We start from the raw sequence: 25,508 nt of genomic DNA on the forward strand, positions 1-25,508 counted from the left end.
TAGACATTGATGCAGGAGATAGGGAAATTCCCAAAATTCAGCTGAGGCACCTTTTGTGAGGTGGTTTCTGCTCACAGAAGATCCTTAACCCAGTTTTCAGTGACTGGCTTGAGTCCAGTGAGGTTCATGATCAGCTGGAGAATTTAATGCAAGTCACCCAGACCAAAATATAACAACCCATTCCACCAGTGGCATTCAACCTTTGGTCCACCAGAATTTGGACATCAAACCTCTAAATATTGGCTGTTCTGATCGATACTTCTGGGGACTGAAGGCCTAACCTTCTGGAGGACTAAAGGTCAAAAAACTACTCCATTATGCCACTCTGGCTCTCCTCCTTTAACTGAAGGAGAGAGAGAAAAATTGAGAATAAAGAAGACCTTCACATATTGATGCTTCTCTTTAACTTGTGACACGCTAAGTGGCTTTACCTCAGTAAAAACAAATCCAGGGAAATCCACCAACCATTATTATCCGTAATAGCAAGGTGGCACCTTGTGTTTGTATGTTTCACTGGAGAGAAAGATCAAGAAAGGTACTGTTGCTTTCATTCTCTGATTGTAAGGTTCTCAGATTATTTGGCTGGTCACCACTGAAAGTTATAGCTGAACATGAAGAAAAGCATGCTAGCAGAAAAAAAGAGTTTACAATGGACTATTTACCCGGAGAAGAAGATCATGGGCTACTCATAGAGATCTTCAAGCAGAGGCTTGATGACCATTTATTGGAAAGTATAACATACAGATGGACATTTAGAGTAACATCCCACAAGGACCCCTCCAATTCTATGATTTCTGTAAGTAGATTATCTTTGATCCCCTTCATTGCAGCAGCCAGGGCTCTGAGTCCTAAACAATCTTAAATGCAAGTGCACAAGTTATCACTGGATGACAGCCACAAGCTTGAGACTGGCTAAAACAATCACAAATGGGTTGTCTCTAAGTGATGTTATTATTTTAGATGTTGGAATGAACATTGTGAAGGGGGCACTACTGGGGTTTTATTACCTTGCTAGGGTACCAAACAAGGAGTGATGGTGCTTGACAGAATCTCTCTTTAAACTAAATGGTAGGGGAAGAGAGAAAGAAATCCTCTCCAGGCTTCAGAAGTATTGCAGCCTGTCTTCTGTAAGAGGTAGATTAATAAATTTTCAGAACTACAGTTCCTTTCTTTAATAGCCGACATTTTCCAAGTATACTTATAGCACAATGTGTCCAAACAAGAGAGATGAGATCCAGTTTTATTGATTCCAACTAAGACTGTTGTTACTTTTTAATCTTCTGGTGTAATAACTTATAAATTATAATTCAGATCACATTTCCATTTATACCATGCACAAAAGCTGTTTTTGTTTTTTCCCCTGCCCTGGGCAAAACTAGCATTTGTAGTATTGTACCCAGAGAGACTGCTTGCTCTCAATATAAGTACACAAAGCTAGCATAGCTCTCAGTGAGATTAATTATATGAAAAATAAAGACGAAGCTGGTGTCAGATCAAAATCCATCTGAATCAATGCGTACATCCTGTTTCTGTTTAGCAGACAAAGAGAGGGCTAGGAGAGAGAAGAATAAAGGGGGCTTCAGCCATTTGCATGCCTCGTTCCTCTCAAGCTATTGTGTTGCCATTCTATCCAGCCTCCAGCCTACGTTGTGGAATGTGCTTAATTCCTTTAGTATGCTCCTAAATTTCTGGGAAAGTAGAACAGAAGAACCAGTGCTGTTTGCTTTGATGCAGTGTTAAAAGTTCAGATTTTGTAGGAAGATGCTTCAGTTTCATTGTTTTTTGACCAAAGGAAATGGTTTATTAATTCCCACATATATTTTTGAGGTGGTTTTAGAGTTCTTTGAAATGGGTTTGTGGTCACTTTGAAATGGCTTTGCATGGTGGCAATACTGAGGTGTGAATGGTTGGCGAAAGATGAGCATTTACAATGCAGAGAGGGATAGCATGCGGGATCACCAATCCCTTGTTTATCTTATATCTGCCATCTATTGTCCTGTAGCCTTGGGTCTCTTCACCTCCTCCAGAATGTCCGGAACCAGGGCCCCATGCAACTCCTGCTTTACTAGTCTACATGTGTGAGCTATTCTCTGGTCATGGCATCAATATTCGGGGTTGTAGAAGGGTCACTCAGCCTATGCTTTATTACATATCTGATATCAAAAGAGGAGAGGTGTCTAAAGATACCCATGGGCACTAATATGGACTCCAGGGCTACCACTTCATGAATCCTGCAGCAATCAAATGCTGTATGTCTGTCCTACCATTCAGCTCACCAGGAGACTTCAAAGCTGTGAAAAAGACTTTCAACAATAAACTATGCATGCTTGCATGAATGTCCACATCCCTATTGGACAGTACTTGTGACATCAATGAACATAAAACATAAGAAACTGCTTTATACTTAGACCATTATTGTGCCTTTCCCACTATGCCAGGTATTAAACATGAGGAGGTTTTTTTTTAAGGTAAAGCATGTCTTCTGGTTTACAGGCTTTTTCCCATTGCAAAGGTTGAAATGTCTCTCTCCCTGAGTTGCATCATGTTGCAACACTTGCATGCTGGAGCCCTATACTACTGTAGTGGTAGTCTTTGGACTTATTGTCAGCACCAGTCCTTGGCCATCTGCTTTTGGATCCCTTCAGGTGGCTTAATATGTATTCATTGCCAACATGCATTGAAAGCTGTACATTAAAATCTTTGTGATTCATGGAGAATATGTTTATTTTTATGCATTTCTCTGTAGGTAATCCTGCTTCACTCAAAGTGCTGTGACCCTGTGTGCTGTGTAAATTAAAGGATGTATTTCCTTCTTGATTCATTATTGCACATGTTCTGTTCTTTTTACTGATGCCTCTACTCTGTTTATGCCCTCAAAATATGTTTTATTCATGGCTCGATAGATAATTGGCCATTCCTATGCTACTGGAGCTATTCAAATACCTTCTGAATATACATCTAATTTTAGATTGTTTAGGATTGCTCAGACATTAACTGTGCCAGGTATGGTGGATGGCATGACAATAAAATAGTTAAACAGAAGTCCATGAGTTCAGAGTCAGAAGCATAATAATCACTTTCCAATTGCAAAAATGCACAGATGTATCTCAGCAATAGCAGACTGTTGATTGCTCTAACAGGCTCTATTAGAGATGGATTTTTCCCAAAGCCATCTTGTTCTCTCTCCCTCTCTCTCATTCTCTCTCTCTCAAACTCCAATAGCTGTAAAATAAAATTGTTTGTGAAAAAGTTACCGGACCTTTACTGATTTTCAAACATTCTAAAGGGACCCTGACATCTCCCATTGGAAACTTTGTCACACTATCAATTTAAACAATCACAATGTAAGATTTATTTTGTCTTTTTAGTACAGCTGGAAGGGAATAAGATCCTGCTAATGCAGGCATGCAAATGTATAGCGGTAGCATACAATAAAGTGCCTAATTAGTTCAGAGATGGCATTCCTATCCATTCCGATGTGCCAGCAGGTTTAAGGGGTAGCGTGTGCATTTGCTTGTTTTGAATACATAGAACACTTTCCTCCCCTCCTCTCCATCCCCCTGATTAATTCCACTCACATTTCACAGAGCAAACTACATCTGCTCTATCCATGCTATAAAATAGGTATTTCCTTGGGGGTATGTAATGCATATATAAATCTCAGCTTCTGCTACAGATTTGCATAGATACTAGCACACAGGTCACTGATGCATTTAGTTTTCTTTGTGATTGTAGCAAGTCCTCGGCAGTCTAATGAGACAGTGGGCATTTCTGCTTACATATGTAAAGTGCTAGTATAACCTAGAATAGCACCCTGCAGTATAATCCCCATTACTTTGGTGGTGTAAAAGTCCTCGGTATTAGCTTGTCTGGAAGAAGAAAAACAATCCCCTTCCTAGTTTACAGATGACCTTACACTCCAAGGGGCAGATATATAAAGATTAAAACTACATATAAAATATAGCCCTTGGTCCTGGGATTAGTTTATTTGTTTTTAAATATCATGTATTACTCGACCATGTGCTTTGTTGCACTTAAATGAGTCTTTCAGAAAAGCACCTTTTCTGCATAACTTGCTGCAGCTCAGCTTCTCTCCCCCTCCCCATCGCCCTGGTTCTCAAGGAATTCCCCTTGTAGCAATCTTCACTGCAAGCCATTAGCTGTGCACATCTGCCCGCTCTAATGACCGCACCAGTGTACACATACCTGACTGCCATCTAATTTAGATATCACCCATAGGACACTAATGTTACTGTCCCTTGGGTTAGTTAAATCCCAGATTATTGACCAGCTAAACTCATCGCTTCATTTGGCTTTTGGAGGTGAAGCACGTAAACCAAAGGTCACAAAGAGGTCACATGCTGATCCATATTGCTGAAGGAGGAAGCCAGAAGGATCAAGATTGTTTTAATTTTATTTTTCTTTCGCCTCATCACAGCCCTAAACCAGATGGACAATGTTCTCCTTCCAGATTGTTCTTCCATTTACCTTGCCCATAATTATTGTTGGCTATTGTTTAGGGCAGGCTTAATGCTGAATATAAAGAAAACAAAAATAATGACCACAGAGGACCTACATACATTCAAGCTTGACATTGAGAAAATGGAAATAATAAAAGAATTTCCCACATTTTGGATCAAGCATCGATCAGGAAGGAGTCTGCAGTCAAGAAATCAGAGGAAGACTAGGAATTGGAAGGTCAGCTATGGAAGAACTAGAAAAGATCCCAAAGAGTAAAGATATAGAACTGAGCACTAAAGTTAGAATCATACAAGCCCTTGTATCCCCCATCATCATGTACAGATGCAAGAGCTAGATGGAGACGAAAGCAGATAGGAAGAAACGAATTCATTTCATGTGGTGCTGGAGAAGAGTGCTGGCAATACTGTGGATAGCCAAAAGGACAAACAAATGGGTCCTTGAACAGGTCAGCCCTGAAATCTCCTTGGAAACCAAGATGATAAAATTGAGACTGTCATACTTCAGCCACATCACGAGAAGACCTGACTCATTGGAAAAGACAATAATAGAAAGAGAGGAAGACCACATGCCAGGTGGTTAGACTCTATTGGGAGGTAAATTTACAAGACCTAAGCAAAGGAGTGGAGGACAGAGAGTCTTGGAGATGTCTCATCCTTAGGGTCACCATACATCGGGATCAACTTAAGGGAAGTTACCAAGAAAAACAAATTGTTTAATAATAATAATAATAATAATAATAATAATAATAATAATAATAATATGATTTATTTATATTCCACTTTTTCACCTTAACCTTAAAGATTCAGATATGCAACTCCAGCAGACTCCTGCCCCACCATTCTGCTTTTGGTTCTATTGACTGCTGGTCATGATGACTTAGCATCCCTTCTTGAAAGGGTCAAAGGACAGTTCTGACATTCACATACAAACAAATCCAGATTGCATTTGGTCTGAAGACTCCATCCTGCTTCCTGAAGCATGTTAGACCTTGAGCTATGTTATTCTTCAGCATCAACTGTCTTCATCTTTACTTCCAGCTAATATCTGAATATCCAGTCACAGTTAATGTTTCTGCAATTCCACTCTGGGGTTTCCCTGACAAAGACAAATTTCTCTAGGCTAAAAGTATGACAGAGAGCATTAATTTGTAACAGAGAAGTCTCTTAAGCCCATTTAACTTGAAACTCTTGAGATTTTGTACATTTATAGGGAGATACACACATGACTACAGGGAAATGACCTTTTACTTCCAACGTGTGTTGGATGTAATATAACATTTCAGAGGAACATTGGTAAGGAATTGGACTAAAATTACGGATAGGCTATTTCTTGCCTAAGAAAATCCTATGAAATTCATGGGGTCACCATAAGTTGACAGGTGACTTGAAGGCATATACATGCATGCACACATGTGTGTGTGTTTGTGCACATGCACACAAACACACATTTTGTTCAAAGGATCTTTCTCCACAGTCTTTGCATGGCTCATGTTTTGTTTTTAGTGTTCATTGATAGCTCATAAAGCCAATAATGAGTATTCCCTTTATCTGAAATGCAAGCCACAACTTGTTGTCAGGGAATGGGGGACATAAGTATGGAACCACTTTTTTGCCAGCAAGCAGAAGACCAAAAAAGTGTTTGTTTGTTTTTCAAAAATGGTCAATCCTGCAATCATTCACTCTCGTCATCTTCCATATCCTCTTATTTTCAGTCATACCATCTTTCATACCCTTTTCCTCTCAAAGACTTCCTGGCTCAAACAAACTGGGTTGAATATTTCCTGTATATATAAGTTATATATCTCATCATTTGTCACTAACCTTGATAAATATTAATAATAATAGTAACAGATTAGGGTTAGAGTGCACAACATGCAGAATTTGTTTTTTAAATACCAATACCACTTCAGTCACTTCTGTTCTTTACTATTTATTTCCATGAACTCTTTTCTTTCCAGTTCATACAGAAATGTGGACAAGGAAAATAAGAGAGAATTAGATCTTGCATATGAAATTTTGACCTTTATTATGAATAATTAACAGAAGCCACAGAAATTAGTCTGTAAGGTGCTGTTTAAGGTGGGAAAATCACAAATGTTGATGTGCTTCTTTAAGTGAAACACTTGGTATCATTTCCACACTTCCAGGATAATGTGATAGCCTTCAGCAGGTAATGTGGGAGGTGCTTTTGTTGTAGTTATTTCCAACTACATTGTAAAGATGCTCTTCAGTTCCATGATTTCTGTTTTGTAAGGCAAAAGCTATGTGAACACTGGTCAGAATCTTGTTGGTGACATTTACTGCTTTGGAGCCCCACTGCCCAGGTTATAGCAACATATGTTCTTTGTTAGACACTTTGTAAGGAGTTATCTAGTACTTGCTTGCACAGCTTTGCCTATGTGGTCAAGGACAGGAGAGGGCTCCCAGTATCATCTCTGTCCCCAACCACTGATTGGCTTCAAGGGTGTCCCAAGGAAAGTACTGCATAGCTGGTATAGCTATGTTGGTAGAAATGTATACTCTTCCAGCAGTCCAGGAAGATCTTGACCAAGACGTGCTCCAGGGATACTTATTCAAAGGATAGATTTACAGTGGAATCCTACGCCTGGGGTGTGTTCATAGACAGAGAACACCCTCTTTTTTTCTTTCCCTGGGAGCCCAGAGCAGCTCCGGCTCCATTGCTTTCAGAGGCATTCTAAGAAATGGAAATGGTGGGCATGGTTGTCTGCAACAAGCAAAAATGTAAAGAGAAGAAGATAGCAAATACTGGCATGGATGAGCAGACAAGGGAGAGTGGGAAGGGATTTGAATAGACTCTTCTTTCTTCCATGTAAAAATCTTTCTACATCTTGTCAAGCTCCATGTTGAAAGCAGCACTAAAATAGCCTATACAAAGTGTTTTTAAAGGAAAGAAGGAGAGAGGGAGAGGGGGAGAGAGAGAGAGAGAGAATCTTATTCAATCTTTTTCCATTCCTTGGTAAGTAAATGAATCAAACTGACTCCTCTTCCTTTTAATATTTACAGGAACAAAGAATGGCCTGCCCAATGACAGACAGAGGCTTGTATGTCAGGAGTGTAGTGAATCCACTCTGCACTTTATTCCAGGCTTTAAAAGCATTGTCCAAAGGTGTATCCAAACTGCAGAATTAAAACAGTTTGATTTCACTTTAACTGTCATGACTCTGTCCTACAGAATCCTGAGATTTGTAGTTTTATAGATTTTGTAGATTTGGTGAGGAACCAGAGCTCCATGATCAGGCTGAATACAAATTATTGATCTTAGGATACTGTGAGATAAAGTCTTGGCAGTTAAAGTGCTTTCAAATTGCTTTAATTCTGCATTTTGGATACCTTCTTTAAAACCAAGGGTGGGTTCACTTTCACCACTACAGGGCCATACCTGTCTGACACCCCCCCCCCCCATACCCTCTACCGCCACCATGGCTACCAGGCAGTGGGAAGGGACTGGAAGGATCTTTCTGTTTTACAATATGAGCACAGGATGGTGAGGAGAGGCAATGGTTGGGTAGGACCTGGGGATGTCTTGCTCAGCAGTAGATTTCTCCTCTCTGAGGAGCTTATCACAGATTCAAGCATCCATGGCTTGAAATTTTTCCCCTGAAAAAGTATAAATTCCAAATAGCCAAGTTTGATTTTGCCATTTTATATAAGGGACACCATTTTGCTATGCCATTGTATTTAATAGGACTTGAGCATCCACTGATTTTGTTATCCACGAGGGTTCCAGGAACCAAACCTCAGCAGATAACAAGGACCCACTGTACTGAATTGCTATTTGTGCATAGATCTGTTATCAGCTGATGAAGCTTGACTCCTTCTGTTGCGTTTCATTGTTAGTCCCTAAGAATGCTAAACACTCACATTTAGTTCACAAATTTAGCTTTATTCTGCTGTCTGAAGGGCCTAGCTCAGTTTCAGTATCCCTGTTTCAGTATCCCTGGGTGCTAGCTTTAAATTAACTGCCTGGATAGGCAACCTCTGTTGAAACTAACACACTGGTGATAGGGCATTTAATTGTGGTGGTGGTGGAGTCTCCTCCTTTGGAGGTTTTTAAACAAAGGCTGGATGGCCATCTGTCAGGAGCGCTTTGATTGTGTATTCCTATATGGCAGGGATTAGATTGGATGATCTTCGAGGTCTCATCCACTCTATGATTTTATAATGTGTGCCTTCAAGTACAGTAGTTTCCAACTTATAGTATATTACTGTATTACGGGGTTTTCCTGCAAGATTTGTTCAGAGGGAAATTGCCTTTGTATTTAGTATGGAAGTCCAAATAAAAATCATTATTTATATATTTATATAAAGATTACAAATAATACTGGTACAGAAAGTTTAACCACAATAATGTTCAAACACTTCCATTCTGTGCAAAGGGGGCTGCTATACAGTTACAGACCCACACCTACAAGGCCCGATTCAAAGGTACTAAGGATAACAGCTTCCTTTTCTTTATGCATCTAATTAGACCTGTACAGGAGCAATTTAACCAGAATAAATTATTGTGTCTTCTTGGAAATATGTCTGCCAGCTGCACCTTCATCCACAGAAGATTTAGCAGGGGCATCATTGTTCAGATTGCTGGCACCTGGCTGTTTATTATTTAACATAGCCCAATAAGAGTAATGGCATAAAATGTGAATCAATTTTGGAACAGATAAATGCATTAGACTCTGGGCATGTGTAAACCTAACATTATCCAGCTGCAGCATAGACATTAAAGAATTATAAAACCCAATTCTGGTAGAAATTCAAGACTCAGCTAACATAATGTCCAATGCACCTATTGAGTAATTATCAAAAAAAAGATAACTAATCACCTTTAGACATCTAAGAGAACAGACTTTACAAAAAGCAATGGAATCTAACCTTTACTGAATAATGTCTACTGTTACACATGCCTACTCAGAAGTAAATCCCATTTTCTATTGGAACCTATTCCCAGATAATTATATATAGGACTGCAGTTTTAGTGTAGATTTAGCTCTTTGATGCAGAAATACTTTCCTAATAATAGATCAAAGAAACTTGTGGGGTTTTTTTAAAAAGAGTATCATATTAAAATGTGTACAAAGAATTTGTGCTCCCCTCCCTCAGAACTGAAGTACTTCCCCTATATGTGGGGGCAGGGGGTCTCTAATAAAGATGGGCCTTTTTTTAGTAAGCCTTCTCAAAATTGCAGTTATTTCTCACAATCCTGTATTTGGAGCATTTTTTTTGCCAGCTGATTTGTGACAGGCTCAAAGTAATTTTTAGAATATACTAATCATAATTCTTTGCCCAGTCTTTGATCTACTTATTTCACTAAGTAACTCAGACATTTACATTATATTATTAATATTAGAAGGATTCAAAACTAGGAACAGTTATTCTGTAGAAAATTCAAAGTGGAAATTCAGAGAATTTTTTTAAAAAAAATAAGAAAAAAGTTTATTTTTAAAGGTCATACTGTTATTGTGCAGGGTCTGCAATTTCATGAGAGAAAATTAATTTTTAAATAAAAATTTAAACACATAAGATTATGACTTTCAATGGGAGTGGGCTACCTACTGTTTGGTAAATAGACATTTTGTATAGCCATGATATAGAACTCCAGGAAGCAACAACATAAAAGCCAAGGTAAATCATTTATCATTATATTAATTTATGTTTTTCCTGCAATTCCAATTATACAATTCCACATAAGCAAGGATGATCACAGCAGGATTGAAAAGGTTCTCTCACAGATCCCAGCTGTTTCATACACACACACACACACACACACAACCTTCCATTATGGTCTTTGAGACTATTCCTTCTTTCCTTTTAATGTCAAAGTAATCTATAAAAGCACAGTGTACCTTCAAATCACCTGCCAACTTGTGGCGAAAAGAAGGAATACTCAGATGGTTTTGCCAGTTCCTTCCTCTGAAATGTAGCCTATAGCACCTGTATTCACAGGTGGTCTCCCATCCAGGTACTAACTGGGGTGACCCTGCTTAACTTCCAAGTTCAGTGCCTTTAGGTTATAAAAGCTAAATATGGAACACAAGGTGAAAACAGGATCTGCAGAGAAGCTACAACAGATTACTGGTGACCAGTTTAGACTTATTGTCCATGATTCAGGTGCCTACTTAGAAATAGCCTAAACAACAGGAAATACATCATCATCATCATCATCATCATTATTGTTATTATTAATACCCTGCCTTCCTCCCAGTACAGGAAAAAGAGAACCAAAGAATATTTGCATTAAATGGTGCACACTAATTTATACATGTAGGCAGAAAGCTGGAAGCACTCTAAATCAAACAGATAGTTATCTCACCATAGGGGGGATGATATGATCTGCATATGCCTGTTCAGTTTGTTATTCATGTGCTAAATCTTGACGCGTATAATTTGGATGAAAGTGGTTGAGGTCCTGGAACAGCTTCAAGACATGGCCTCTTCTTGCCCATGGGTGAGTTATTCTAGTAGTGGAGACACATAAAAATATATACAGTATATAATACAAAATACAATAGAAATCAACACAACAGCCCATATGTCAATCCATGCATTTTACTCAAGTAAAACATACATTACTGATGATAACATTTTGAAAATAGCTGAAAAAGTGGGATGAGAGAAGATCAATCAGGACTGTCCCTGCCAAATGGGCAGTTGGAGGGTATGCTGGAGCATCACATTTTGGCCTCCTTTTCAAGCACACGGGCATTGAATTGTTCTTCAAATAGAAAACACCTTAAAACAATTTCCTCTAATCCACTCTAGAATTATCCTGGGAGAAAGAAAACAAGCCTTGGACACTGTTTTACTTTAGAATGTGATCAGAACACTGATGAAAAATGTTTTTTAAAAAATGATATTCCCAGTTCATTCCACTTGGTAGGCCAAACAGCAAACCATCTTGCTAATTGATATTTGGGCAATGGTAAGCATAGAAGATGAAGGATTATATTTACAGAAATTGTAACTATCTAGATACATTTGGTTTTTTTAATCAATATCAAAAAATACTTGTGGCTAAAGTGCTATGGTTTTAGATTCATTAGAGAAAAGATAATTAAAGTGAACGTTTTCACAATGTTATCATGAAAATGAATTAATGCAGTACACAATATAACTTTGTGCTATCTTTGGGGAATTGGGGAAAATGTGTTGTCATTAACTAGCTATTTATTAAGTGGTAGCTCCACTCAGATTTCTGTTAAAGCAATATTTTGACCATTTGGCTAAAAAGCTCACAAAATAATTCAGTGCATATATGCCCACAAAAAAGTGATTATTATAGGCATATTTCAGTGCAAGGACTCTGGGTTTGAAGGACTGGCATACATTAGTTTCCTCAGTGCTGAAGTCAATGGGGGGAAAAATACAGGATTTTCCATACCTGCATAAGAGCATCCACAGAGCTTCTTATTCTCACAACAACACTGAGGTAGGTCACTATTCCCATTTTATACAAGAGGAAAAATAAGACTGAAAGACATCGAATGGACTTGGACAAGACACAAAGCTACTTCTCACACAAAAGCACCTTTTGGCCCATGTCTTTCAGGCCCAAGATTCATCAATCATCTGGGACCAGAAACTCCTTTCAATCCAATTCCTCTACACTGAACTTCTCAGATTCCAGAGGGTGAGTTATGACAAATACCATAGAAAGCTGATAGAGATAGGAAGATAGCAAAAGCCCTATTCAGATGTTACTTATCATGCTTTCCTGGACACTTATGTAAATGAGTACCTAGTCCCACTCCGTCCATCATTAGTTTCTTCATGAAGAAAGCAAAACTTCTGAAGAGATGTTCTGCGGCTGCTCCAGGAAAATTACAGTCTATCACATCTTCCTCCCCCCTCCTCCCCAGTAACACTACTTCTAAACATCATTAACTCGTAAGATATAGGGTAGACCGCTTAGGGGTTCTGCCATAGAAATTGATTCTAAAAAGGACTCAGTGAGTCAAAAAGGTTGGGAATCCCTGGCCTAATTGATTCAACTCTGCATGGTTTTACATTGTTTTAATCTTCTTAACCTGGTTTTCATTTGTTTCATATGCTTTAGTCTATTTACATTATTTTCATTTTTTAATTGTTTTAACATGTTAATATTGATTTTACTTGTTTGCCTCCTGATATCTTGGGATATAGGGTAGGATATACATATTTAAATAAATAAATAATACATCACAGTTAGGTGCATTTTTGTAGTTGTCTTGACCATGGGAGGGAGGTATTTTAACCAGAAAAAACGAAAAATTGGGGTATTTGTGGGCTTTGGTGAGGTGAGGAGGACTTGGTAGGGCTGCCAGAGTGAAAACAGAAAATAACTCCTATACCTTTGTGCTTGTGTAGAAAAGGGATATTTCTCTGGTTACATAGTTACATGACAAGCAAAACATGCTAAAATTCCTATCTCTACACAACCATTGAAGGTCCAGAAGCCCTCTCCAGTTTTCAGTCTGGTAACCCTAGGACTTAGAGACCACTGGGACTTCATTTTCTCCACCCTTGATCTAGAATATACGTTTTATATGCTCAGTTAAGAAAATGGATAAGAAGACAATAGATTCATTTGAGATCTGGTGCAGAAGAAGAGTCCTGAGAACACCGTTCTCAGCCAAGAAGACAAACAAATGGATTCTAGAACAGATTGAGCCCAAACTATCCCAGGAAGCGAAGATGACTAAACTGGGGCTATCATACTTTGGCCACATCATGAGAAGATATGACTCATTAGAAAAGACAATGATGCTAGGGAAGGTAGAAGGGAATAAAAAGAGAAGAAGACCACATGCTAGATGGCTGGAATTTATTAAGGAGGTTACTTACAGGTATGAATCTGCAGGAACTAAGCAGAGTAGTGAAGGACAGGGAGTCTTGCATATGTCTCATCCACAGGATCTCCATGAATTGAGAATAACAATAAATGCCCAATAGGACAGAAATTAAAAGGAGCTTGATATTTATGTTATTTATTTATTTACTTCATTTCTCCCAGAGTGGAGCTCAAGGCAGCTTCTAGAAATATCAAATTAAAAACTTTTACAATTAGATTTTTAAAAGAATTAAAAATCCACACATTAAACAATATAAAATCATTTAAAAGCCATACAAAGGTTAAAAGCAAATAAAACACACATCTAAATAAGAACCTTCCCTGCTTAACCATTAAAAGCATTCTTGGACAAAAATGTCTTTGCCTGCTGGCAAAAGAAAAACAGGGAAGGGGCCAGTGCCAGAGGGTGGGAGCAGCAACTGAGAAAGCTGTCTCTCACATTTCCTCACCAAGCAAGCATGTGATCTTGGCAATAGTGAGAGAAAAGCTTCTCCTGAAGATCTTAGCATTCTTGCAAGTTCATATGGGGAGAAACAATCTTTGAGACAGTCTGGACCAATGCTGTATAGGGCTTTAAAGGTTATGACCAGCACTTTGAATTGTGCCCGGGAAGAACCAGTATCAATAAGGGAGTTATATCCACCCTATGCTGGCCCAGGTCAGCATTCTGGCTGCTGTGTTTTGAACCTGCTGAAGTTTCCAAACAGTTTCCAAAGGCAGTCAAATATAGAGTGCCATAAAAAGGTACAGGTAAAGGTTTTCCCCTGACAAGATTGTCAAGTCTCATCTGACTTTAGGGAGCAGTGCTCATCTCCATTACTAAGCCAAGGAAGCCAACATTGTCAAAGATAATTTCATGATCATATGGCCAGCATGACTGCATAGAATGTTGTTATCGTCCCACCAAAGTGTTATCTATTTATCTACCTGCACTTTTACGTGTTTTTGAACTGGTAGGTTGGCAGAAGCTGGGAATAGTGACAGGAGCTCATTGCGTTAAGCAACACTTAGGTCTCGAACTGCCAATCTTGCAATCATTAGAGTCAGCATCTTAACCATACAGTGTCCTGTACATTCTTAACCATACAGTGTTAACCATAGAGTGCCATACATTAGTCCAAATGGGATGTAACCAAGGCATGTATCACTGTAGTCAGATCTCACGTCTCAAGGAATGGCTGCAGCTGTTGAACTAGTTTAAGCTGCGCAAATGCATTCCTTGCCGCTGCTGGAGCCTGGCATCCAGACTCAGAGCTGAGTCTAGGAGAATACCCAAGATATCCCTATTGTTTGGCTTCCTTGATGTGAATATTTCTGCTGGGTTTTATTCCCCAGAAGCTGAAAAACTTCATCCTAATGCAACATTATTTTTTTGTTACTGCCACATACATATAAGACTAATTTGCAAGTAAAGAAAAGACAGTGACGGATGAGAATCCCATCTTATCTAAATCTGCACAGCATTATATATATGTAATTTTTCTCTTTGAATCAATATGTATTTCCAAAAACATCATTTATTAATAGGCTTAGCACATTCAGATTTCAGTTTCACGAATTAATAGACAGGAGGATGGCAACTATGCACATATTATTTTCAAGATACCTAAAAAAGAAACATGATAAACAATCCATTGTACAGCAAGGAATTCAATCCCAATACAAAAGAGATTGTAAGAATAGATTTGTTGTTAAGATTTAAATAATTGTAGTTTGACGAGACAAAATTCACATTCATCTCAAAAGCTTCACTTCATAAAGAAAACAGAGTTAACACAGGGGAGACATCTCCCATATGTTGATCCCAGCATAATAATCCAATAAATCACCCACCATTTGCTATTATTACTCCAATGATTTAGTTCAGTTTTGAGCTATGAAGAGCACAAATTGCAAAGTAAAAGGATAGAAGTGACTACAGTATGTGACTTGGCACACTTTGTTTCAGGGCAGGTGAATGCCTTGTGTGCTTCGTAAAACATACTTAAGAATTTCTTATTTGGCTTTTCGATATCAAACTGAAAAACTGAACTCCCTAAATGCTACTTTGTCTATCCCATTACAACCTACTTAAATATAAGATTTTTTTATGTCTTGTGGCCTTCTTGATGTTGTTGCTTACCAAATAGTCCATGCGATAGGACTGGGCTTGAACTAGGTTGAGAAGGGAAATTTAACTGAGGTCCCAACTAGAATCAGGCCTCCTTGTATTTACTGCATGGAATAGAAGAGATGCAGCTGTTCATACCAAGTAAAACATTTCTCTCATATCATATAACAAGCCATTTTGACTGGGACAAAAACTGAGCATAAATAGTTGAAACCCCTACTCATATATCCCTACTTGTACATACAGACCATGGTCTCAATCTGGTGTACTCCCCCACAAAAAGGTACTATTTCATTCATTCATACACACACACACACACAGCCAGACATCATGAGTAACATCACACATGGTTTGGCATTTGGATAAAACTTTTGTCACATGCTTTATGGGCAATGGGCTTGATAGGGCTACTGTAGGGCAGGCAAGGTTCAAAAAATAAAGCCCTCAGTCTAAAAAATGCTGGGCATGGATTCAACCAAAACTTGGAAATGTTTTCTTTTGGCTGACAATTCCCAGAATCCCCCAGACATCTTAGGATTCTGGGAATTAAAATCCAAGAAAGTAGTTTTTGAAGGTCCAAATTCCAACCTACATACCACTATGCAGTTTGGGCCCAATGGGAAGTTATGAAAAGATATCATATTGAAGATGGAGCAAGCGTGCTTTTTGCTGTTGCAAAGAAATGGATGCAAACTACAGGAAAAGAGATTCTTCCTAAATATTGGCCTGTTACAGACTGCCAAAATAAAGCTGCTTCGGGTCACTTTGGAGGTATGCTATTTAAATGATGCATGGGTCCTAAGAGTCCAGAGGTCATGCCAAAGCCACACTCCATTCCTAAGCACTGGAGTGCAGCTTTGGTGCAGCTTCGGATTCTTAGGATGCATGCATCATTTAAACAGCATACCTCCAAAGAGACCCGAAGCAGCTTTATTTTGGCAGTCTGTAACAGGCCATTAAGAACTTCCTGATGGTAAGAGATGCTTAACAGTGGAGGGCACTACCTTGGAGTATGGTGGAGTGTCCTCCTTTGGAGGTTTTTAGACTGAGGCTGGGAGGCCATCTGTCAGGAATGCTTTCATTTTACCTTTCTGCATGGCAGGGGCTTGAACTGGTGATCTTTTCAAACTCTGTCATTCTATAATTCTCTGACACAGGGATACCATTGAGACCAAGAAAGAAATCAGAGTAGGTAACATGATAATTTCCACTCCTGATTAAAACTATATTGCCATTGTTTCTCAGATGAATGTAAGGATACTTCTGTGTACTAATAAAGTAATGCCCAACTTTCTCAGAAAGAATCACTGCATTCTTTAGCTCAACCCTTCCCATTGCCTCACGTTTTGTCCCCAAATTCACTCTGTATTTCGCCTACTTCAGCTAATTATGCTACCACCACCCATTTCTTGAGGGCTTTCCCAGAGCTTACAATTGTAGAAATAGTTATGATCAGTAGTAGCTGGTGGTTCCCCATGGGATTGTGTCTAGACTTGCAAAGACCTATCCAATGTGCTGAATTTATTTTGGCAATAAACTTCAGCACTTTGGGTAGCTTACCATAGAATGGACTAAAACTCAGAGTGAATTCACTGCTTCATTGACGTGGTGTTCATAGGTTATTATGATTTCAAAGACTGTATTCTTTCATATGGGATTGCCCAAGTGCTAGGTTCTTTAAGGGAGATTCTTCTCTTGGCCACAGACTTTGAGAAAGCAAGAAAGCTTTCCTTCACACTACCCAGGATGCCCCGTTTTAACTATCCATTAAGAAGCCAAGCCCTCCCCACAGTCCATCTGCCTTGGTCCCGGACTCAGAGGTAGAGAAGAACTGCTGGACCTGATCCCCTTCCCCACCACCATTCCCTTCTCCTTTTGTGTTGTGTCTTTTTAGATTGTAAGCCTGAGGGCACAGAACCGTCTAATTAAAAAGATTGTATGTACAGCTCTGTGTAAATTTACAGTGCTTTATAAATAAAGGTTAATAATAATAATAATAATAACCCCACCCATTAACCTCCTCTCATACCGCACCATACAGAATCCTTAGTAATGTCTTTGTACATATGTTATTCATAAATTGTAATTCTCATATATCATATGTAATGGTAACAGTTGTGACATAAACAACTAGCAAAATTAAAATTATACCTTGAAATTACAATATCATATGCACAGTCTAAATGTATTTACATGTACGTAGTTTTATTTGGTTGCAGTTAAATGTTTGTAAAATATGACTTTTTAAAGAAATTTTTTTAAAAATTAGAAAGTTAAAAATTTAATTGATTTTTTAAAAATTAAATATTTAAAAATACCTTGAGCCTCTCTTTTCTCCTCCCATGGAGTCTTGCCCCACTCGCACCATATCTTCAATGTTTTAAAGGAATGCAGGAAAGCACCACCACTTGTTTCTGCCCAAAGGCAGATGTTTGGGGAGTAGTGATGTCACCTCTCTTTAGGGTGTCACCTGATCTGCATACCCTGCATCATCCTAGTGATGCCCCTGAATTATAGAACTATGATTCCACATTAACTAGTTGTTGTTGTTGTAATTGTCATTTTTGATTTATGGCCACCCTAAGGCAAAACTATCATGGGGTTTCCTTGGCAAGATCTATTCAGAGGGAGATTTGGCTCTGCACACAGAGGTCCCAGTGTTTGTTCCTAAGTTCTAGAATTCCCTGGTGAGGGAAACCAGACCAACCCTTCATCATTGTCCACCTCCCCACCACCACCACCAATCAAACAAAGAGCTTTTTCTTGAAACTGGCATTTAAGTTAAGCCACTGTCAAAGAATTTTTAACTGTTTTGGTACCGTTATTTGTTTTGTTTTTATTTGATGTGATTCTATTATGTTTTTAATCTAATTTGTTTTTGTATTTTGTTTGCATTTGTTTGCATTTCCATTTTTGTTACTGTTACTGACTTGGAGGCTTTTTTTTGGTCAGGGGAAAGAAATGAGTGGTATAAAGTTAATTCATAATTAAGAAATACAGTAAATGACAGTCACATTGGAGGAAGTGTCCCAACAAGGTGTTGAAAGACGGAGCTTTGTGTGTGCCACACAACTCCCCTCAAGTTCAGAAAGTAATATTGTAGTTACTTTTGAGAAATAGTAAAGTTCTTTTTTATATATGAAAAATGTAACTGCAATGATATGAAACTGCTCTCCTATTCTCTCTTACACACAGTTTTAGCCTTGTATATAGCTGGAACTAATTATGTATTAAAAGTAACTTCCCAGGCTCTGGTACTATGAACTATACACTGTATCTACTGATCTTTCTTTCCAGGATTTAGCAAATAGAGACCATGTGGTAGCCTTTGCTTTCCAGCTCCCAGCTGGGTAGCATTAAAGCAATATCTTCCCCAGTAGGATAATTAGAAAAGTTGGTCAAGTGATCATTATCACCTTCCATCACAGCTTCTCCTCATGCCATCAATTCATTTACAAGTTGCAATCAACTGGGTCTCCCCTTGCCTGTTAAAATAAAACTCATTTTAAAGGCATGAATGCATTTTGCATCCCTGCTATGAAATCTTTCCTGCTATGAATTGGCTACCTTTAAGGAAAAATAACATTTTCTTTGTTAAATCAGGGTACTCATTTTAAAGACCAGCAGAAATGTCATCACCTTCAAAATTAGATTTGGTTCTTTAAGAAGATCAGCAGGTTGCTTAACATCATTTGTGGATTTCTTCACAAGGAGATAGTTTGCTTTAGATGGCAGAGTGTAACTCCTTGCAGTGGTGCAGTGAGAAAAGGTCTAAAATGGCTATTAATAAACTTTCTGTCAGTTCCCCCTGCCCTAAATCCCCACTTTCCAATACAAATTTGATATTTTTATACCAAGCAATGGAGAATCTAATGTATATTCCCACAACTATTTCATACCAAAAATGACAACTTAAGTCAGTTTAATAGAGATTGACCCTTACAAAAGTAGAATCAAACAAAGGCTTCAGGGAATATAATAGAACTCAAAGGAAACAGGATTAAGGGGAAATGAAAGGGTTATTTTAGTAGTATTTGAACACCAGCTTGAATAGGAATAGGGTTTTTGTGAATGTATAGATCAACTCATTGATGCAAGGATTTCTTTCTCTGTTACCACTTAACCATTGTCTACCAATGGCTACTGTGAATCTAATAATCACTGTTTGTACTCCTTGCATTTAAGTTTTCTCTGAGCCCAATAATTAAGAGTTTCCCACCCACCCACCACTCACAAACATCAGAATACTCCACCATCCACCAGAAAGGCTAACTGAACCTTTCTTTTTCCATTCATAGATTTTGGCATATTTTTGTACATTTAATTCTGAAGATGCACCAGTAAAAGACATGTGGGGTGTTGAAGTAAGGTGAGACCAATTTGCAACTCGTTGTGCAGTCCTAATTGCAATAAAATAGCTACTGACAACCTGGAAAATATGTTTGTCAAGTATCCAAACAGTGGCACTTTGGTAGAGGGATCCCAGTGGCAAGCAACGGAGGCAGCAAACTATAAAACAATTTAAAAAATGAAGAACAGAGGGACTACATACAGTTCTTTGAAGTGTGTGTGTGCGTGCGAAAGTAAAAGGAGAATAAAGATTCATTGCCAGGTAGCATGCTAAGATCTGGGCTTTATTACATTTTGGCAGGAGATATGCCATGTGTTCTTACCTCATGGACTTCAGCTTTAAAAGGGGGGCGGTGTCACTTGACTTGATTAGAAATTAGATTCTCAATTGTTTGGTATAAAAGTACCAAACTGAAGAACGCCAATCCATAACAAAGCTGAAAATATGGTAGAATTTTCTTTTCTACATGTGTGTGTGTGTGTGTTTGTGCACTTGCCTTTTTTTAAATCTCACCTGAATGCTTAAGAAACCCTTCCCATTCCCTCAAAATCAAGATAGGTAAAATGTTTCATCAAACACCTACTACCCAAAGGTCCTTTTTGAGTGATCTCCCATTACAGCAAAACAATTCTCCAGAGAATAGGACCCAGAACAATGGATGCAAGCTACAGGAAAAGAGATTCTACCTAAACATTAGGAAGAACTTCCTGACAGTAAGAGCTGTTCAACAGTGGAACACACTCCCTCGGAGTGTAGTGGAGTCTCCTTCCTTGGAGGTCTTTAAACAGAGGCTGGATGGCCATCTGTCAACGGTGCTTTGACTGCAAGTTCTTGCATGACAGGGGATTGGACTGGATGGCCCTTGGGGTCTTTTCCAGCTCTATAATTCTATGATGCTACACCACTGAGAAATGTAGCACTGAGATCATGTGCCCTTATGAGTTAAAAGCACCATAAAATTTTGCAGAAGCATTTGTGTATTTTTTTGGTGAATGTTTCAATGACTAATGGTTCTATTTGCCCAACCCATGGATTCCATGGACATTCTTCCATGTGACCCTCCATGACTCCCATTTTGTCAATCACCTGGGAGCAGTCCAGGGTATTCTGACCCCAAAACTGCATTCTGTTGAACTACCCACTGCCACAGGCTCTTCCTACTGAGTCCAAAAAGGAGATGCCTAGCATCAATCACAGGACTGGGCACCTCATACTGACCTCAGAAGGAGTGGCTCACAGCGGTGGTAGATGGCACAATGGGATGCATTTTAAACATCCACCCACCATTATTTTGGAGGGCTCCAGAAGAACCAGAGCAAAAGGTAATTTAAAAAAAAAATTGGTGTAAGGCGATATACAGCAAGTTCTGTGCTGAACATTATCTGGACAGTTTACACAATGTGTCATTGAGACTATAGTCTGCCCTCCACTTTCGCAGGTTTAATATTCATGAGTTTGATTATTTGTGAGTTGTCCACAACCCTCCCACTTTCATGCTTTGGCTGGCTTTCCTCAGCTGACCAAAGCATGGGAAGGGGGGAGAAGAGTAGCACATGTGCATGTCCCTCCTGTCTTCTCCCGTGCTTTGGCTGGCTGAGGGAAGCTTCCCACCTTCCCCCATATATTTGTGTCTTTTCCACTTTTATGAAGGTCTTGTGCCCCTAACCCCTGTGAATGTGGAGGACACACAATACTTGCTATGAAAACAGAAGAGAGGATGTGGTATTTGGCCCATGTGGACACAGCCATGGTGAGGACACTAGAGAAAGAACCTTCTCAATAGCTGCTTCTAGACTGTGGAATGCCGTAGAAGGATATGCAACCAGTGTGCCGTTTGTTTTTAATATGGAATATGTGCTTATTATGAGTTTTAAAAAGAAAAAGGAAATAATGTTTTAATTGTATTGACTGAGTGCAAGGGTGATTAATGCTTTTTAAACTTTGGTACCATATACTGTTTTAGCTATTTTGTTTTTAACATACATTCATATTGTTACCTGCTTTGAGCCTGCATTGGGAGAAATGCAAGATATGAATCAAATCAATCAAATTAAAGTAAATAAGTAAATATTCCACCAACGATAGCCATCAGAAAGGTCTGAAACAGGGTATTCTGGGTATAAGACAGAGTTAGCTTTGATCTACTGGATCCATACAGCCTTCCATCCTCCATACAGACCTCATCTGCGAAAATCTCCTAGGCTGAAAAGCCCAGCAAAACCACCCTTCACACAATTTTTTACCACAGCCAGCAGAGATTGTGATTCAGCAAGAGCAGTGATGGCAGTAATATTTGCTGCAGGTTTTCATCCAAATGAAGGAAGCTGAACCCTCTCCCCCAAAATATCTCCTCCTGTGAAGGAGTGCCTACTTTAAAGCTGAGACTAAAACCTCAGGCTAATTCACTGCCTCATTAACATAGGAGCTACCAACAGCCACTGAGCAAGAGACCTGTCACTCTGTAGGACCCACTTAGAATTGTACTTTATGTTATTCAACATCACAGACGCAGTGATATCAATTGTTTTTGATAATATATGCTCAATTCAAGGAGTGAATTGTAAGCATGAGAATATAATTTCTCATGCAAGCTTTGACGCACACACACGCATGCATGTGCGCACGCACACACACTCACACACACAAATCTTGGTGTTAGAACAAATAATATTAACATGTTTACTAAGCACTTAAAATGATCTCTTCCCAGTTGTAATCCAAAATGATTCCTTTGTTTACAAGATCTTAATGCTGAAACAAGTGTCAAAGAGAAACTGTAAATAGGCTGGACACACAAAAAGAACCCCATCCAAACAGCCATACATGTATTTATCTTTGCATTATAATGCTAGGCCAGGATCAGGTTTGTTTTTATTTATTTGTTTATTTGTTCCAGCAACTGTAGAGATTAGAAAGTTACTTTTCTCAAGTACAGTTGCCAGAATCACACCACACCCAGAAAATGTAGGTGTTCTTTTGTAAATTTCCTGAGAGCCACAGCAGAGCCAATGAAGAGCTCTACCTAACTTATTTTTATCTTCTTTATTTATAGCACTTTTATCTCATTATTACTCCACTGGACTTAGATTAGTATCCATGTTTCTATGCTTACCCACCCATTTGATCCTCACAACAACCCTGTGCGGTAGATATAGCTGTGACTCGCTCAAGGTCCTCCAATAAGCTTCATGATTAAGTTTGCACCAAGCTTGGAAAAGTTACACCTTTGGAGCTATAACTGCCAAAATCCCCAAGCCAGCAAGGTGAAGGGACCTGCTAGCTGGGAGACATTCCAGGAGATGAATAAAAAAAATATGTTTTTTCCCCCTGTACAGGGTCTATTCTTTAGTGAAAAAAATTTCTGACACAAACATACAAGATGAACTGATGGGAAGTAAGCAGGCATTTACTGAAAGAGCAAACTCCATCAGATACCAGTTGCAAATTCTCAAACAATCTACTTTTTCTCCAGTAAAAGTAGGAAAGTTGCTTTTTTAAAAAAATTACTTTTTCTTGGCATACACCCACCAGGCAGAAGATTGTGCTAAGCTCTCTGGCATGTAAGTGTGCATGACACACTAACTTTGATTGCTGATTAATTAGCATTCACTGTTCATAGCCAACAAGCCACTAAGCAAGGCAGCAGGGCTCATAACAATATTTAGATACAGCAAAGCTGTTACTTCCGATTGGGCCCCTAAGACATGATACTTTGTAGAGAAATTTACAAATCTGGGAGGAGGAAGTGTTCCCCAGCAAGTTGTACCTTCCAAATTCAGACTTAGGAAGCAACAATTCAATGGACTTTCTGGCTTCCTTAATTTATTGTGTTGTTAGCCCCAAAACTGTGGGCTATATAAGCTTGTTGTTTCGAGTCTTTTTTGTTTTCCTGGCTGTACATAGATATCTTCCCTTTTCTTTGTTAGCTGAAGCTAAGCTTCACCGCAGCAAGTTCTATCATGCGGATCATCCCCAGACAGCAATGAAATGTTAGCACATTCACTAGTGCTTGCAGAGTTCCATCTTTTCTTCCATTTAGCAACAGAACCTGCAATGAGATTCTCTAAAAACTGTTCATGGAATTGCAGAGAACAGCCACCCAAGTGATGTTTCCTTTCATAACATGATACTATGGCCTCATTTAGTGTTTAAATGACTAATGTTGCTATTTCATTGAACTAAAAGTATGGAAGACAAACATGTGCAAACGTGGAAGGACAGATCAGTCTATGTGAGTATAATTTCCACATGTGGGTAAAATTCAGAGACATAGCCATGTTAGTCTGGAAAATCAGTATACAAAGGGATCTTGTAGCACCTTTGAAATTAAATGAAAGAAAGAAGTTGCAGCAGAAGCTTTTGTAGCTTTCACCTACTTCATATTCATTCATAAATCTGTTCATCCCATTTCTGCTTTGATCTGATTTTTTTTAGCATTTTCATTTACTTAAACTTGCATTTAAGCACATTATTTCAACATATTTTATCTACAAAGATGTGCATTTCAAAATGTGATTTATCTCTTAATACATATTGTTCAATATATATGATATTTCGAAGCATTTTCAGGCAATCTTTTTCACTCAGTATTGCACTGCAAAATTCAGATAAGTCCAGAAGTCCCAAAGAGATCTACACAGGGATCTACATTCTTCTGCATCTCTAGGGGAAATTGACTAAACAGTGGTCAAAATTTGAGGCAAAGAAAGAATGCACAAAAAGGATTAAGATCTGTATCTCTCTCTGTGTATCTCTATCTTAGGCCCGGTACATATGCCTTTGTCACATGCTAGGATTGACTGGGTGTGGAGCGCCCACATGCCCCACAACGCTCGTACGTGATGAAGGTGTAACAATGGTGGTGCCCTGTTTATATGGGCACTGCCATTGTTGCACAAGCACCACACGGTATCTGCATGGTGCCACATGGCGCTTGCATAACCAGTGCGGTTACGCCGCGGCCATGGCATAGAAAGAACCTGCTTTTTGCGGGTTCTTTCACTGCTGGCGGGAAGTCGCGCGGTTTGTCTGCTGCGGCTTCCTTCCAGCAGGAAAGTAGGTGCTAGCAGACCACACTTTTGGGGCAGTTTATACCGCACCTCAGTTGTCTTTCTATAACTTATGAACTAGACCTGGTAACGGGAATCACACAGCCCATAGGTGTGTGCGAGCTTGGGGGGAAGGGTCCAATATGGATTTTTGGACCCCATTAAGCACTCCAAAGAGCCTGACACCACCCCACCAGCAAAAAAAATGGTGGCAGAAAAATAATTTCAGCTGAAAAATATTTTTCCAGGCTTAAAAGTGTTTTTTGCCATATGTGTGTGGGGGGGGGGGGGTCCAGAACAGATCCCCCATGTATACAAAGGGCCCAGTATGGTTTTTCAGTCAGAGTAACCTCATCATCTGAGATTGATGGGGAGGGTGGTATTTTGCAATCATTTTGGCTAGGCTGGAAGCCTTTGTACTGTTTTAGAGACAACCAATACTCACCTGAAGCAATTACTTCCACTTCCAAAAAAAGTATTTAGGGTATCTAATAAGACAAAGATGAGAATGGTGACAATAATGTTAGAAAAGGTGGAAGAAAGTGGATAGAGAGGTAGACCACATGCTAGATTGATGGATTCTATTAAGGAAGTCACAGGTATGAATTTACAGGATCTAAGCAGAGCAATGGAGCATAGGGAGTCTTGGAGATGTCTCATCCACCAGTTTGCC

General features: G+C 39.0%; 1 protein-coding gene across 1 annotated transcript in view; it reads right to left on the reverse strand.

The window, feature by feature from the left end:
* Positions 1 to 6,471: 6,471 nt before the first annotated feature.
* The window catches only part of LOC121928600 (RNA-binding protein 12B-like), a 59,480-nt gene continuing 40,443 nt past the window's right edge, over positions 6,472 to 25,508 (reverse strand). The window contains exons 2-3 of the transcript XR_006103528.1: positions 10,810 to 10,954; positions 6,472 to 7,367 (exon numbers count right to left, since the gene is read on the reverse strand). The gene's annotated coding sequence lies outside the window, so the exon portion shown is untranslated. The remainder of the gene's footprint in view (positions 7,368 to 10,809; positions 10,955 to 25,508) is intronic.

Source organism: Sceloporus undulatus, chromosome 4 (genome assembly GCF_019175285.1).
Source record: "Sceloporus undulatus isolate JIND9_A2432 ecotype Alabama chromosome 4, SceUnd_v1.1, whole genome shotgun sequence".
Taxonomy (NCBI): Eukaryota; Metazoa; Chordata; class Lepidosauria; order Squamata; family Phrynosomatidae; genus Sceloporus; species Sceloporus undulatus.